Source organism: Rhagoletis zephyria, unplaced genomic scaffold (genome assembly GCF_001687245.7).
Source record: "Rhagoletis zephyria isolate East Lansing unplaced genomic scaffold, Rhagoletis_zephyria_1.1 Rzeph_scaffold_00157, whole genome shotgun sequence".
Classification (NCBI taxonomy): domain Eukaryota; kingdom Metazoa; phylum Arthropoda; class Insecta; order Diptera; family Tephritidae; genus Rhagoletis; species Rhagoletis zephyria.
The window spans coordinates 221,414-230,296 of NW_016157241.1; positions in this window are offsets into that span (position 1 = coordinate 221,414).

The window sequence follows — 8,883 nt, forward strand, 5'->3', positions numbered from 1 at the left end:
GAGTTGGAGTTCGATGTATTTGTAATTATTCCTATATACTGTTTTTCGTAAGGAGCGTGATCCGTTTAAGTCGGGTTGCAATAGGGGTGGTGGAGTACTTATAGCATCTCGTTGCGGCCTTCGACCGTCGCTAGTACAATTACAGGAAGATGATTCGCTATTTGACCAGCTTTGTGTGAAACTACAAACCGCATCGAAAATTCTGTACGTATGCGCGTCTTACATACCACCAGCCAGTAATAAGTTCATTTATAAGACTCATGTTGATAACTTTGTATCACTTAATGATCGAATTGGAAACCATCAACTATGCGTGTTTGGTGATTTTAATCTAAATAGAATTATTTGGTCCTACTTAGATAATAATTTATTTCTAACCCCGTCTAATATTAGTAGCGATATAGAATCATACTTTGTCGACATTGTGGTGAGAAGTTACTTAGTTCAGGTAAATGGATACCAAAACAATTTAAATCGCACTTTGGATCTTATCTTTGTAAGTTCTAACATTAAGTTTCATCTTGATATTCCTGCAGCATAAATCTCACCGCCCAATATTCATCATTCCCCTCTTGCGCTGTAAATTGAGTTTCTGGAATTCTTTAATATTACTGAAGAAAGCCAGAATATCTCACTTAATTACAACTCGTGTAATTGGGAATTTGTCAATGATTTATTTTTAGATATTGAATGGGATGATATTCTTGGTGGAGCTGATGCTGCAGTGTGCTTTAATCTATTCCAGCTCATGCTAAATTACCTTATAAGCTTCCTTGGTATTCAAAAAAGCTAAAACATCTAAAGAACCTGAGAAATAAGTTCTTCAAAAAATATAAATTAACTAAAGATCAGAAATTCTTTGACTAATGGCATTTTCTTTTCTCGAAAAAAATTTCNAACGAAGTCGATGGACGTGCGTTTGATAAGTTCCGAGTTGGAGTTCGATGTATTTGTAATTATTCCTATATACTGTTTTTCGTAAGGAGCGTGATCCGTTTAAGTCGGGTTGCAATAGGGGTGGTGGAGTACTTATAGCATCTCGTTGCGGCCTTCGACCGTCGCTAGTACAATTACAGGAAGATGATTCGCTATTTGACCAGCTTTGTGTGAAACTACAAACCGCATCGAAAATTCTGTACGTATGCGCGTCTTACATACCACCAGCCAGTAATAAGTTCATTTATAAGACTCATGTTGATAACTTTGTATCACTTAATGATCGAATTGGAAACCATCAACTATGCGTGTTTGGTGATTTTAATCTAAATAGAATTATTTGGTCCTACTTAGATAATAATTTATTTCTAACCCCGTCTAATATTAGTAGCGATATAGAATCATACTTTGTCGACATTGTGGTGAGAAGTTACTTAGTTCAGGTAAATGGATACCAAAACAATTTAAATCGCACTTTGGATCTTATCTTTGTAAGTTCTAACATTAAGTTTCATCTTGATATTCCTGCAGCATAAATCTCACCGCCCAATATTCATCATTCCCCTCTTGCGCTGTAAATTGAGTTTCTGGAATTCTTTAATATTACTGAAGAAAGCCAGAATATCTCACTTAATTACAACTCGTGTAATTGGGAATTTGTCAATGATTTATTTTTAGATATTGAATGGGATGATATTCTTGGTGGAGCTGATGCTGCAGTGTGCTTTAATCTATTCCAGCTCATGCTAAATTACCTTATAAGCTTCCTTGGTATTCAAAAAAGCTAAAACATCTAAAGAACCTGAGAAATAAGTTCTTCAAAAAATATAAATTAACTAAAGATCAGAAATTCTTTGACTAATGGCATTTTCTTTTCTCGAAAAAAATTTCACCTTTTTATATGGCAACACTATTAGAGTACAACATTTAACAACATGACCCAATTTAACAACATGAATAAACCACGCTACAGAGACTACATTAGTAATTTTGAAACACAAATCGAAAGTACTCCGAATAGTTTTTGGAGGTACATTAAATCTTGAAAGTGGGTTTCAAGCAGCGTTGCCAGGTTGATGTTTTTAACGTCATTTGGACGTTTTTTGTATCTTGTTGACGTTCGGACGTTTTTTGTGTACAAAATTACGTTTTTTAACTTCCCAGTAATATTTCTCTGTTACTAAATCTTGTAAGTAGAACTAATTTTGAATTATTTTCTTAACCAATCTTTACAAGCTTTTCTTCGCAGCACTTTTCTACAAAAGATATTTATTCTTTGGACAGAGATAACTTAACTATGATGCAAACCAAGCGTACGCGCATTTTTTTGGATTCTTGGACTAAGGATCCCGCGTTCAAAGGCTGGTTTTGTAAACACTTGAGGTTACGAGGCTTATTGCAATGTTTGCAGTTGCACATTACAAGCCAAATCAGGAAGAGTCGATCTATTGCAACACGCATGCTCGCAAAAGCACCAAAAAAGCTGTTGCAGCATAAAAAGTCAGAAAAAAGTAGGCCACTTTTTTAATACTGCCGTGAAAATGTAATGAACGCAAAAACGGCTGAAATATTGCTATGTTGTTTCTTAGTAGACCGTAATTTAGCATTTTCGACAACCGATTACCTAACCAAATGCTACAAGAAAAAAAATTATTAAAAATCAACGCGATTCTTTAGCAACTTAAAACTTGCACATTAGTACCTTGGAATTTAATAGGATTGATATCATACTCAAAAAAAATCTTAAAAAATCTTAATGAAAATTTTAAAATCTAGCTTAAGCTTTGCAGATTTTTTTTTAATTTTTGCACAAAGTTTGAAATGTGGATTTATACTTTGTTTGTTATATAAAAAGCTAGGCTTTTATGGAAAAATAATAAACATTAAATAAACAAAAGAAAAACAGCCACAATTGATCAAAATGTTGATGACTTAATCAGCTGATCACAAGTGTATGTATAAAATGATTTTTATATAACGATCTCAAAGCAGTTTGCAATGAATTTTAAATGTGCTCTGTAGAAATGATATTTTAATATACGTTACGTAAATACTTATGTACCTTTGTATACAGTAAAAGTTTAATAAAAGCAATTCACTGTGCATACATTTGAAAAAGACGTTTTTGGGTAGGAAATGACGTTTTTTCAGACCAAAAGCGACGTTTTTCATGACGAAGACCTGGCAACACTGGTTTCAAGTGTCCCTAACTCAGTTTTTTATGGTGACGTCTCTGCCAACTCTCTTTTTGAAGCTGCTGATCTCTTTGCTGATTTTTTCTCTTCAAATTTTGTCACAGATGATGACCTAACTGATGTTGAATATGCGGACCTATTTTCAGATAACTCGGATATCTTAAATATTCCTTCAACTATGGCTCTTTAGTCTTAACTGATGAAGACATTTGTGAAGGTGTTAATGGGCTCAAGCTTTCAGTGCAAACGGATCTGGATGGGCTGTCGATCATTCTTCTTAAAAAATGTCATATTTAATAGGTCTCTTGCCTCTGGAAATTTCATTGATGACTGGAAAATCACGTCAATCATGCCAATCTTCAAATCTGGAATTAAAAGCGATGTTAGCAACTACAGACCCATCTCGAAACTAACTTCCGTATCAAAACTGTTTGAATGCATTATTAAAAGGAAACTCCTCTTCAATATTAAGAACTACATTTGTCTGAACCAACACGGTTTTCTTCCAGGCAGGTCTACGACGACCAACCTTGCAGTATTTTCTGACTACTGTTTAAATGCCTTCCAAAATGGCTACCAAGTGGATACAATCTATACGGATTTCTCCAAAGCATTTAATAGGATATCCCACAAGATATAGTTGCTCAACTTTCCCAACTAGGCTTTCATTCGGTTCTTCTTCTGTGGATCAAGTCTTATTTAGCTGAAAGGAAGAGTTTCGTTTTCCTAGATGGAGTTTCTTCCAAAACATTCACCACTACTTCCGGGGTCCCGCAAGGAAGCATCTTGGGTCCCTTGTTTTTCATTTTATTCATAAACGACATCGGGGTATGCTTTTCAACTGCTAAGTTTTTTTTGTACGCTGACGACTTAAAAATTTATTCAGTGATAAAAAGCCCTAGTGACTCTTTTGCTCTTCAATCTGAGATTGACAAATTGCATATCTGGTGTTTAAAAAGTCGATTGTGTCTTAATATAAAAAAATGCTATAAAATTATATTTGCCAAAGTACATAAGCCTCTGCCAACTTCGTATCATATTTCTAACTCGCTTTTATCGCCGGTTAAACCTTATCTCGAGTTCTCTAGATTTAGACTTTTCTTTACCAAGGACTACACTCCGGAATATTATCTCTTCTCATTTTTGTAATAATCCAGCTTGATTGGGTTATCAAGCACACGCTTTTTAAACAATTTTTAATTTTCATTTCAATGTATGCAGTTTTCATAGTCTGTAATGAACTCTAGTTCTTGGACTTATGTATAACTAATTAAACGAATGCTAATTGTACCTATTACAATGATTACAATTTTAGACCTCTGTTGCATTGAAAGCTCTTAAGTTACTGATTTTTCAGTCTGTAGAAACGAATGTTTGCTTTTTATTAGTTTTCCATTCTAGATTAGTCTGGTAATTTTGTTGTTAGTCTCTAAGAATAATTTTTTGCATTCATTGGCTAAATAAATAAATAAATAAATAATTATAGGAATCACGATCCAGTATTCGAAGTGATGAAATAAAATATATGTACATCGATAAACACCGTTGTGGAAACAAATGAAGCAGTTAATTATCCAACGGAATTTTCGAGCTCGATTGATCTTCCAGGGATTACCCAACATACTGAAATTGAAAATAGGTGTGGCAATTATCATGTTGCGGAATATTAATTAGTTAAGTCAAGAAATTGATGAACAACGTAGTGAAAGCAAAAATTTTAACGCGGCCTTTCAAAGGTGAAGAATTCCCATGATTCCGACAGATGCACCATTTCAATTTAAAAGATGGCAAATCCAATTCCAGTAATGCTCAAGGTCAACCTTTGTAGTATGGTTTAGATTCAGATGCGGATTGCTTCTCACATGGACAAATCTATGTTGCGCGTCGGCAAACCATATAGCCTTGATATCTACGTAGAGAATGGAAAAACGAAAAATATTGTGTACCTACACACAAGTATTGCAGAATTAAACTTATCTGGAACGTATGCTTTGGTTCGTTAATCATTTATCATCCATGTAACAGGAATATGCCACAGCAAAGCGTTGCAGGGTACAGCTAGTTTAAATATATTTTAACTTAATATTTTATTAAAAATACCTTTACAAACCTCTTTTCCTTGTTAGCGTCAATTTTTGTTTGTTTTTTAAATTTGACATTTCTTCTCTTCTTCGCAAGTATAGTCGATAAAACTAGGTTGGACACCAAAAGGTTATCGGTTGAATATGGGATAATTTTATTCTAATTTTTGTTGTTGGTGTTTCCGACATGGTGGCAGTGTGATTTAATGTGGAACGATTTTCCGTCGTCCTTTGTAAAATTTAGTTTTATAATTATAATTTTGTATGGCTAATCTCTTTTTCTAATTACAGATAAGGGAGTTAAGAGCGAAAATGAGTATAATCTTTTTATATGTAAACCTATTATTAGGGGATTCAGTTACATACATACACATGTAGGTTAGGTTAGAAATTAAATATTAACTTCACTTTATTTTATTCATTTTTCTTATTTATTTTATTTTTATTCATTTTCATTTTAAATTCTTTTAATGCATGAAATCATCGGTATGATTGATAAAAAATGACATTTGTATATACTTGTGACTCAAGGGCGGTAAAATATCTTGAAAACGCCGCATCAATTACTGTTTTTGAGCTTGTAGTTTGAGCATTCTATTTGTATTTGTCTTAAATTTGGTTTTTCTTTGAGGAATTTAATCTGTGGTTCTACTTCATCTGTCGCTAGGTTTACGCCAAAGTTACGAATACATATAACATACCATCTTTTGTTTGCAAAATGAGAAGCTAAATTCACTCGTTCGGCATTTCCTCATACTCTCGTCTTCACTTTGTGCAATCTTTTATTAGCTGTGATCATGGGCGTAGCCAGGTAGTGGCAGGGGGGTGCTCGAGCCCCCCCTAACTTTCAAATTTTCCTTGTATATATATAAAGTAGTACCCTGAAATGCCAGCTTAATAGGGTCGAGCCCCCCCCCCCTAAATTTCATTCTGGCTACGCCGATGGCTGTTATCCGGTACTCAATGAACTTACAGATTTTTACACGAACTTACAGGAAGTTATGGGAAAAATTATCGCGTACTCCAAAATCCTGTAATGAGAGCGATTTTCGGAGAGTTGTGCAGAGAATGAATATGCACGATTTTACTCGATGCTTTTTTTTGTTACCGTACTTTTTGCTGTTACTCACTTTTTAATTTTGCTGTTTGACATTTTTATAGTATTTTACACGAAAAGTATTGGATCAGAGTTATTATATCATCCATACATATGTATATATACATATATTCTTATATGTGCATCAGCTATCAGCGGAGCCAAGGGGGCTACTCCGTAATGCGATGCGATAGCAAAATTGCGAAAATTCGGAAGATTGGCACCCAACAATGCGACAAGCGCATTGAAAATTGCCCTTTTCGCATTCATCTTTCCCCATTCGCCTTTTAGGCACTCTGTAATGCGTAAACGAAAGCCAAACTGCTTCTTCTATCGCAATTTGCGTTCGATAGCTGTACAGCTATCGCAATCAAAAAACTACGTTTAATAAACGAAGATTTTTAAAATCTTTTGAACCAATATGATATAAATTTTTATTTTATAAATAGTGATTGCAAAACTAAATAGTTTATTTCACTAATATACATACATCTTCCAATAAGATTCAATATCAAAATTTTTACGACTTTTTATATTGATTTTAATTTAAAAACTTATGTTATATTACGTATACCACACTCGAATAATTATATTATATTAATATGTACATGCATGTCGTCGTTTAAAGTGCAAAACCGCGTATCAGCAAAATGCAAAACCGCGTATGTGAAGTTGTAGAAATTATTTTCTAGAGCGTAAAAACACTCATATTTCAAAATGGTCCTCTTTTTTGTAAAGCAATCGCATTTCTGGCTAGTGTATTTCAGGACGAATAGATAAGGATTGAGCCAAGAGCTTGTGTGAGCAAATCCAAATTTTGGCAGCCAATGTCAGTTACGCGGTTTTGCAGAATGACGATACGCGGTTTTGTACTTTAAACGACGATATATACATAGGTACAATATGCTTGTTTTGTTTGACTGGAATGTAAGCTATTTGTATGGAAGATTAAGCCAACATAATTATGTATATTGGCTGATGGAAAGCTATCTTGGCTAGCGTATTGACCTAGAGCGTTGGCATTCAGTGACAAAAAGTTTCAGCCAATCAGGAAGAGGGAAAATCTTTAATTTGACACAACATCTTTCAAAAATGTGTATGTATTCACAAAAATCTTAACATGTAATTAAAAACAAAAATTTTAAAAAATATCAAAATTGTATGCATGGCTGCTTACCACGAAAGGCGCCAATGCGATAATTAGTGCATACGAACTAAGCATTTTTACGTCTCTAAAGGCAGTGTCACACGATTGGGCGTTTGCCCAATATTTGGTGCAAATCGTATCCCAATCGTGTGAATGCACAAACATTTTTCGTTATCCCAACTACGACCAACAATTTGTACAAATTCTTCAACAGAAGTTGGCTGTATTTTACCAATCGTGTGACTATAAACAAATGGGATCCTAATTTTTTAATTTTGTACCAGTAGCCCAATCTTATAACACGGTTTTAAGGAAATCGTATGCGTTAACAAAACGACTGAATTTGAATACTTGAATTTTTTTATTTGCAATAGCTATTAGCTTGTGAAGGTTAAAGAAAACACGCCTAATATATGCTGTTTGTATGTACGAACATACGCTACGCTACGCTATATGTATGTATGTTTATGCACACAAGTGCTTTCAATTTGTATTGCGAATAACAAAAGTATAAAATGAAAATTTTTTATCAAGTGCATGCTGTATATGCTAGATAACATACAATTAGGCGCAAAATTTAAACAAATTGTTTGGCTTAAAGTATAGGGTGAGATAAAACTTAAAGTATGCAACGAAAATCATTTACTTCCGTTTACTTTTATATCAGTGGTGCCTACAAAAAGTAAATATGATTGCGACACCATTGCGATAGTTATAGAGAGTGCCGATAGCCTTTCGGATCGCATTGGCTTTTCGAATCGCATTGCTTTTCGTATCTCAGAAAGTGCAGAGAGTGCAGAAAGTATGGCACTGAGGGGCACTTCGCTAAAGATTGTAAAAATAATCCACAGTATATTCTGTGTAGAGCGGAAAAGAGAGAGAACATAGACCATATTACAGGCAGTTATAGATGCCCAGTTTTTAAGAAAGCTCTAACAAACAGGAAAAAATGAGAATAGTCCAAATAAACCTCAATCACTGTGAAGCAGCGCAAGATCTACTATCACAAACAGTAAGGGATCTTCAGGCAGACATGGCGATTATAAGCGAACCTTATAGGTGTAAAGATGACTGTGCGTGGGTTTGCGATAGTAAACAGGGTGCAGCTATATGGCTCTGTGGTGGACTCGCATTTCAAGGAAGGCACAGCATGGGTGAAGGTTTCGTTCGAGCTGAGGTAAACGGAATTAGCATTTTTAGTTGTTATGCAAGACCTTGCCTTACAAAAGAAGAGTATACCCTTACCGTGGGCAACAGAATGGGGTAGCAGACCAACAAATAAAAGAGGCGAGCTGCTGCTTGAAACTTTTTCCCAACTCGGCGTATCAATAGTAAACAGCGGATCCACATACACCTTGGGAACTGGGTCAATTATTGACATAACGCTGGCGAGTGACTCCTTGGCCCAAAAAATTAATTGGAGAGTTA